The sequence below is a fragment of the Lactuca serriola genome, chromosome 9 (assembly GCF_051521515.1).
Source record: "Lactuca serriola cultivar US96UC23 chromosome 9, Lser_US96UC23_V15, whole genome shotgun sequence".
NCBI classification, from domain to species: Eukaryota; Viridiplantae; Streptophyta; class Magnoliopsida; order Asterales; family Asteraceae; genus Lactuca; species Lactuca serriola.
Window position 1 is genome coordinate 143,126,248 of NC_136416.1, and position 9,309 is coordinate 143,135,556.

At 31.5% G+C, this 9,309-nt stretch overlaps 1 long non-coding RNA gene and 1 pseudogene across 1 annotated transcript; both read right to left on the reverse strand.

Annotated features, from left to right (window-relative positions):
* Nucleotides 1-1,974: 1,974 nt before the first annotated feature.
* On the reverse strand, nucleotides 1,975-4,517 carry LOC145075274 (uncharacterized). Its single transcript, XR_013692400.1, has 2 exons — nucleotides 4,254-4,517; nucleotides 1,975-2,383 (listed from the first exon to the last, which is right to left on the reverse strand). It is a non-coding gene; the product is annotated as an uncharacterized LOC145075274 (long non-coding RNA).
* Nucleotides 4,518-4,779: 262 nt separating this feature from the next.
* On the reverse strand, nucleotides 4,780-6,635 carry LOC145077001 (pentatricopeptide repeat-containing protein At2g25580 pseudogene; annotated as a pseudogene).
* Between the last annotated feature and the right edge of the window lie 2,674 nt (nucleotides 6,636-9,309).

Consider the following 9,309-nt stretch of genomic DNA (forward strand, 5'->3'; position numbering starts at 1 on the left):
AGGCATTCTAGAATCTCCATAGAAGGGACCATTTTGGGAACCTTACTTAGGGTTCCTAGAAGCCTCATTTTGGTTTATATAGAAAGTAAATTGAATTGAAAGTAGCGTTTTCCCACAATTATAATTAGATGTGTAGCGGAAACCTGTGTGGATTGATGGTGTAGCGACGGAGACTTAGTGGGACGATGTAGCGGAGGTGGTATGGATTGACGATGAAGCATTAGTGGTGTGGAGCGACGACGAAATGGAAGGGTATAGAGCAGGTGACCTCGTATGATGGTCGGTTTTATCCTATTTCTTATAGTGTTAGACTACGGGGGTAACAACAACTCCAACCATACCACTACAAAACCACTAAATTGATGTATTTTTTTGATGGGTTTTAGGCATAACAAAACAAACTTAAAATTCTTAAGTGTGAACGCAACCTAAAAAAAGATCTATTTTTCACAATTGAACCTATAACTATGAACATCAAAATAAGAACCCAAGAAACCTTAGGTAATTTTCAAAATTCACATAAAAGGGTTTAGGATTACATACCTTATTGTTATTATAGTAAATAACAATGATCCTTGTTTTGTTGAAGCTTTGGAAGCAAGCACCACAAGCGTCGTGTCTCTAATGGTTCACACCCAAGCTAGAAAGAAGGATATTAAGGAGAGAAGGGGAAGGAGAGAATAATTTCGGCCAACCCTAGAGGAAGAAAAGATGGCCAAAATATGAAGGCTAGAGGGCCTTTATATAGTGCAAGTAGGAAACCCTAGATCGGCCCAAAGTCAATATAATAATATTATCTTGAATTGGTAATTATCTAGCTTCCTAATTATCCTCTAAGGATAATTCCAGAAACCCTAAAATGCATCTAGAAACGGTCCACCTATGTGTAGAAGTTTTTGGAGCCTTTTGCTCAACTATTGAACAATTTCACTTTAGTCCTTTCACTTTTAATTAATTATATTAATCCCAAAATTAATTCCATTTAATTTCTGATTAATTATTAGTTAAATATTACTATTTCTAATTAATATATTATTCTAATAATATATGAATAAATTATTTATTTCAATTTATTAATCAAATAATAAATCAACCTCTCTCCGAAAATCATCATGTCCATTTGCTAGGTTTGAGGGCAACCCAAAAGGATTGTGCTAATATCAATTCAGGTTTATACCAATTATAGTTATGGGCTTAGACACCTAACCCAACAGTCTCCCACTTGGATAAGTCTGTAACTATAATTGCCAGTATAACTTCTAAACTGATCAACAAATTGTAGCTTCCAAAATCCATTGTCGAATTCTGACCCAATCAGTTACGTGTCATATGATAAGTGATCATATAATCCTCCATTCTGCAAGATATCATTCAAACATGAGACATGGAATAGAATCAATCACATTATCCAATACTTTGTCTCCTGATTTCTGATTTGTAATGACATAGAACTTCTAATCAAACACATCAATTTAGTCCTGGCCTATCCCGACACTATAAGTCACCACCAAATCACCGAGGGGCCCAAAGATATCGCTTTTCCCGTTAGGGAAAAGGAAACAAATAAACTTTGACTTATATTCTTGTACCATTTAGTCATCAAATTATGCATAAAAAATGTTTTATAACATCAAGTTACTGATGTGTTTACGTATCATCGATGCACAGCTGACTCGTAAACCACAACTCATATATCTCCGTTTTAAGATTATAAGATATTATCGTCTCATAATTACTGGTGATAAAATTCCATGAAGTAATTTTCTAAGAGTGGGTTAAGATAATACTTAAATCTCCATTTGTAAGTACTCATGAATATTGTAGCAACACTATTGCTAAATCAATTCATAACAGTCTTAATTCACTACATACTTCTACAAACATGATCAAATGTGGACTTTTGAATATTCGAATTATTCAGGAAGTAAAACAGGAAAATATGAAACACAAGAATAAACAATTGACAAAAGGTAGTAAACAAACTCATAAATAATTCTCTATTATTTAATCACCAAAAGTCAATTACATTTACTTTGTTGCAAGTTTTAAACTAACTATCTAACTACTAAAACTAATATCATCTCTCAGACCAATGCTCCTAGCATGCTAAACATGTTTAACCCTACTCAGACCCTTTGTGAGTGGATCTGCAGGATTCTTTGTAGATGGTACCCTCTTAGCTACTAGGTGACCTTCATCTACCCTATGTCTGATGAAATGGTACTTTCTGCCGATTTGGTTAGAGCACACCCCAAACAGGGTGAAATTTCCGGAGGTCTTGTGTTCAAATTCTAGGATGATCAAAAACCCCTTTGTGTCCAATAGGTTCACCCGTGATGACAACGTATCGAAAATAACATAATCTTTGATACAAATGAACACACTGAAAAGAACACTGAAAATATTATTCTCCACCGCCACATTGTACGCACTACTAGTATATATATATATATATATATATATATATATATATATATATATATATATATATATATATATATATATATATATAGGGTTAGGTTCATTTGAGACAACTTATATTTACTGAGACCGTAAGACGCATTTTTTTTAATTTTTTTTAGTTAATTCAAGTTCCGAAAATAATATTTAAAAAAATAATTTTTGGATTTTTCCATTTATTTTGCATTTTAAAATTATTTTTTAGAATATGTACATTGTAATATTCTATTAGAATATTTCACATATTTTTCAAAAAAAAACGGGACTTTTTTTATTTTTTTTTAGTTAATTCAAGTTCCGAAAATAATATTTAAAAAAAGAATTTTTAGATTTTTTCATTTATTTTGAATTTTAAAATTATTTTTTAGAATATGTACAATGTAATATTCTATTAGAATATTTCACGTATTTTTCAAAAAAAAAAACGGGATTTTTTTTATTCTTTTTAGTTAATTCAAGTTCGAAAATAATATTTAAAAAAATATTTTTTGAATTTTTCCATTTATTTTGCATTTTAATATTATTTTTAGATTTGGTCTCACGGTCTCACAAAATTAGAATGTTCTTAAATGAACCTAACTATATATATATATATATATATATATATATATATATATATATATATATATATATATATATATATATATATATATATATATATATATATATATATAGGGTTAAGTTCAAATGAGAACACTAAATAAAGTGAGAACGTAAGAACACTATTTTATGTTATTATTCTGCTATGAATTTTATATATACAACATTATGACATTATTCATCAACAAATATATGAATAATCACACATTAATATTCACATTAAAATTTTGTATGTACAACTTTATGACATTATTCATCAACGAATATATGAATAATCACATATTTAACATTCACATTATAATTTACTAAATTACTATATATATATATATATATATATATATATATATATATATATATATATATATATATATTATAATAGAATAGCAATATAAAATTGAATATATATTATATTATAATTACTATAATACTATACATATTAAATTAAAAGAAGCATAATAGCATACAAATGGTGTTTTCACGTTCTCCCTTTATTTAATGTTCTTATTTGAACTTAACTCTCTCTCTCTCTCTCTCTCTCTCTCTCTCTATATATATATATATGTGTGTGTGTGTGTGTGTGTGTGTGTCTAAATGAATCATTTAGACATCAATTATCATAAACCACAAAGATCAACTCGAGAATCATGAATTAGTTCCAAAAAAGACCAAACTTGAATTAAAGAAAAAAGTTGTATAAACAAAATTATTTTCTGATATCACCATCCCAAACGAATTTACTATTACCACACACTAAGACTAGGACAAATGCAAATTTTCATACTTTCCAACATTTCCAACGCAAAACCTCTCAATATTCAGATATCTCCTCAAATTGTTGGCAATTCCATACCAAAATCCATGGAAGAATCGTTGAAAAACCAAACACAATGATGAAATGAATATATATTAAATTACCACCATAAAGGTTCAATCAAAATCACTATAGCATAAGCACAAAAATGTAATCTAATATAAAATTATTGAAATTAAACAGCATAGTAACACAGTCGAATGTCATTTTTTGATTTGATGTTTGTAATATTTAATAAGAACAGTTACTAAAAAGAAGTATAAACAAAATACTCCATAAATACAAGGGAAGTTCACCGTTTCATCTACTTCTCTATAATTACGAAGCATTAATTGATATACAATCTTAAAAGATGAACAAGTAAGGTATATAAATGGCATACCCTTGGGCCTGCATAATTGTTGAGTTGAGCATATTCCATGAAAGCAAATCAAGCTCTCGCCCAAATTGTTATTCTTGTTATTACAAAATATCTATTTAATGGATGGAATAAATCAGCATACTTCTATCTGTTTTCTAAGTTAGAGCATTGTAAGTTGAAAAATATAGGTCCACCCCTCAATAATAGCAAATTATCAATGCCATCCAAGTACAAGCAATTTCCACCACTCAATTATAATAATTGGGTAGATTTTAAAAAATTTAATGCCCCAATAAAAAAAAATAAAGAAAAAAAAAACCCTCGAAAGTACAACATTATAATTGTGTGGAATTTTCATATTACAATGACTTAATAAGAAAATCAGCGTAGAACATTGCCATAGAAAGGAACGAATAAATAACTTAGTAGAATGATGTCCAATATGTAATCAAGAAAAAGACAAGATAATCCATAACATCAGATAAGCTTTTTGTTTTCAGACATATAAATAACTTAATCATAAATAGGATACTGTAAATAAATAAGATTAGCAAAAATAAATTCCAAACTATCACCAATAATCTCTACAAGAACAAACTCCATTTTCAAATTGATGAAACCTCTTTTTATCACGTACAATAATTAGTCTCCCAACCAGCCTCGAAATAATCTTCATTGCCTCATGGCAATCAGCACAAATACGATCATTTTTCAGTATTCGTATTGCTGCACGGGGTGGAGTAGTCAAAAGAGCTTGAGATAAAGCAAGTCTTTCACTATGTAATAAAAGAGCTTCTTCTCTATTTTCATGGTCCATATCATGGAGTACATATCTAGTCTGAGCAACATACCCGGCCTCTATCATGGCTTGTTTTAGATACCTAAGTTGACTGCATAACCTCTCTTGATCAGGATGAGAAGTATCCCCGCTCCTAAACTGAAAAGTCTTGACTCTGTTCATTAACTCTGAAGACATCTTTTTTTCGTTTTCTTTTGCAATATCTGAAGACTTTATTGGTATCAAGCCAGATTTTGATTGTTCATCTAAACGAGAAGGGTCCCGAAGGTTAAGAATCTCAGCACAATGGTCTCCGAGTTCTAAATCACCATGAACCCTAGATTGATTCATCATAATTTCCAAAATTTCTGCACTTGGCTTCATCGGCATCTTTTCTATTAATTCCAATGCTTCATTCAAGTACCCTGAGCTCCCGAGCATATCGACTACACGGACATAATCATCCATGGATGGGACAAGATTGTATGTCTTCATCATTGACTTGAAATGCCATAACCCTTGTTTCATGTCTCCTACGATATTACATGCAGCAAAGACACCATGAAATATCTGATTATTGGGTTTTAATCCGACCTTTTTGAATTCCGTGAACATTTTGATTGCGTCTTCTCCATGGCCGTTTTTAGCAAACCCTGTTATCATGGTGTGCCAAGAAGCAAGATTTCTTTGGGGCATTTTATCAAAGAAATTGTATGCGTCTTCCATGGAAGCACATTTCGAATACATTTCCAAGATTTTGTTGCAAATGTGAACATCAAGATGATGTCCTGACCTTGTGAGGTGGTTATGGACAAGTTTAGCTTCTTTAAGAGCCTGAGATTCTCCACATGCTTTCATCAAGAATAGATACCCAAGCATTTCAACTGATACTTTGTTCAGCTCAGGTAAACCCAAAAACTCCACAACTTCCGTTAATTTCTGGTCCTCGCATATAGCATTAAGCTCCTCAAGTAATCCCTTTTGCTCACCAGCTTTATCCGACTTCTCATTAGGTTTAGAGTAACATGACACTAGAGAATTTACCATGCCACTATAACACCTCTTTGTGATTTGAAAATTCGCTACACTAGTCTTCTGATTATATGACCCATTGACGTTATATTGACTGTGACGATGGAAACCATGATCACCCATGTGATAGCTCTGCCCATAAGCCCCACTTAAATTTCTCTGAAAACCCATGGAAGCTTCTCTATAAAATCCATTAGGGTTTTGGCTACATTCACTAAACTGATTAGGGTTTTGGAGATCAAGGATCTCATCGATGGTATCAGAATTGAGCGTGCTAAATCTTTTAACAAAAGGAAGGGCTTTGAAGGAACTATCGATGCAATAACTACGTGAAGTATTTGTACCATTGCATACCTTATAGAGATGATTCAGAGATTTCATTGTTTGGAATGACCTCACTGTTGCTTGAAGCATGATTTGCTCGTAGAAGTTTATCGCCTTCCGTCTGTGTTTTTTACGGCGGCCACAAAGGGAGTGATACGCCGTTGCCAATCCAGGTTCTTTAATCGACGTCGACTACTTCATACCATATATGAATTGTAGAATTATATGAACCGAAAATATCATATATCATATGAAATTGGAAAAAAGATTCGCTTGGCTGTATCTTTACAACTTCAACAAGAAAAACGGAATACAGTATATTTTATCTGTTATAAAAATTGTTTGAATATTAATTTGATTTTTCTAATATATTAATTTTTTTATTATTTAGTTTTGATAATTAACGATTCAGTTAGTATGTATACATTAATTCTCAAAAGATTAGGGAACAATAAAGCTTATGTGTTTTAGATATTTGCCACGAAACTTTTTGATTCTTACACTTTTAGTCCCTTTTTACAAAAGCTTGTGGTCTTCGTAATTTAGCCACAATATTTTCTACAGTTTGGTATGTTTACTCCCTACCGCCTTCTACTCCAATCAGACCGCCTTTACATTTTTTTTACTATAAGGTATCCATCGATCTCCTCCCCCAAAACTCGCGAGTTTGCACATTTGAGGATGATGCAATCGACGACAATTTTTGATTTTGCAAACCTTACCGATTGGCGTAACCCTCACCAATGCAATCGGAAATCTCCTTCATCACACCCAAATTGACTCCCAAACCTGTTTCATCTAAGAGTCCAACTTCAAGGATTTTGATCATATGTACGTACGCTTTTGAAGCTCTGAAGACACCATTTTGATCTGTTTCGGTTGAAGGATCGTTGAAGTCGATTTGATCCTAAGGTATGTACGTTTGATAAATGACAATGAAAGTTTCAATGATTGTTTTTTTGAAGAGACGGGGAAGAGAAACAAGTTAACTCAAAATTTTGATGTTTTGAACATAAATGTTTGTATTTTTTTCGTTTCTTACTATTAATTGAATATTTGAGGAACCTAACTGCTACAACTGAATTTGATAGTCAGTCGATTTCCACCCTTGTGCTCTGTAAAAATTTTAGATAACAATGGTGTTCATATGAATATGAATATGGACTTCATCCAGGTGATCGATGATTTAAAATCCAAAACAAATAAATAGAAATAACCTCTACTTTAGTGATAAGTAGGAAGCTATATTTACTAGCTCCTCCATTTAAATTTATGACATTACAGAAAAACTCATGTAGAATCAATATTTATTTTCCATAGATTATTCCAGATTTTAACCCTTTACAATAAGGTGTTGGATTAAGTGTCTAAACCTATAATTATAATTGGTATAAACTTGAAATGATGGTAGCACAATCCTTTTTGGTTGCCTTCAAAACTAGCAACCAGACATGATGACTTTTGGAGAGAGAGGTTGATTTAATATTTGATTAATAAATTGAAATAAATGATTTGTTAATATATTATGAGAATGATATACTAATTAGAAGTAGTATTATTTAATTAATAATTAATCAGGAATTAATTGGAATTAATTTTGGGATTAATTGAATTAATTAAAAGTACAGGGATTGTTTGGCAATTTATTGATAGTTAAAGAAAGAGGCTCTAAAACCTCATTAGAAGACGTTGGAAGAAAACTTCAAGGAAGGGTCTAGAATTTTCGTCCAAGGGCTCTTGGATGGAGGCTCGTGGGCTGCTTGTTCCCAACGCAAAGGGATTAGGGTTTCCTCCATAAACCCTAGCTTTGGCTCTAAGCTACCTCAACTATACAAAGGGCCTTAACCCCTTATAATTTCGAATGTCCCTTGCCTAAGAGAATTCCGAAATTCCTTTCTCCTTTCTCCTTTCTCCTCTCTCATCATCTTGCTAGTGTTTGGTGTGAACCATTAGAGACATAACACTTGTGGTGCTTGCTATCAAGGCTTCAACAACACAAGGATTTTGTTATTTGTCAGTAACAATCAAGGTATGTTTTCCTAAACCTAGATAGTAATTTCAAAATATACTAGATGCCTAGGGTTTCTTATTTGATGTTCAAAGATATATGATCAATTAAAGAAAACATAGATCGAGAATTAGGGTTGCATGCATACATAGGATTTTTGTTTGTTATGCTCAAAACCCATCATACGGGACATTTTATTAACTTATAGTTCATACCATTATGTTGCTAAATTTTTATTGGAACGAGATGAACAAGTTTCATGTTAGTAATAAGCTTTAATGGTTGATAGAATATTTATTTCTACAATCAAGGTTACATAGTAATCCTTACAATAGCATCTTTGTATATGCATTTGATGATATGATTACAAACAGGCGTAGTGGTGGCAATAGAGGTCAAGGCAGATCATCTTCACTTGAACAAATAAATGATCTTCGGATAGTTCTTCATGGTCGTTCGCAACCTGCTTCAGGTTTATGTGCAACTTAGGTGAGCGTAATCATTTATGGGTTTTTTGTGTTTCTACATCTTTTATGGTTTGAATTTTTAACTTGATTTAGTTTCTTATAAAGAAATCCATGATTTCCTGTTTGACATTTTCCAATACATTATCGATTGTGATTATGTGGTGCTTTTTTTGGGTTAAACTTTTGCTTCTATTCTTACTAATTCCATTCTAGTCCTTACATTGAATAAATAATATATTATTTGCTTTAAAATGCTAACAAGATTATATATTTTGCTAATGATACGAAGGAAACATGAGGGACTAAATATGGGAAATGTTTTGAAAGATAAATGTATACTTATAAATCCATACATTTTTTATAACTTTTTATAAAAATATCTTTTAGTATCCACGCCAATGGCGTGGGGTTTTTTTTATTAGTTCGGTATAATTTTTTTAATTTTAGTTTACTATGTTTAATTTGTTA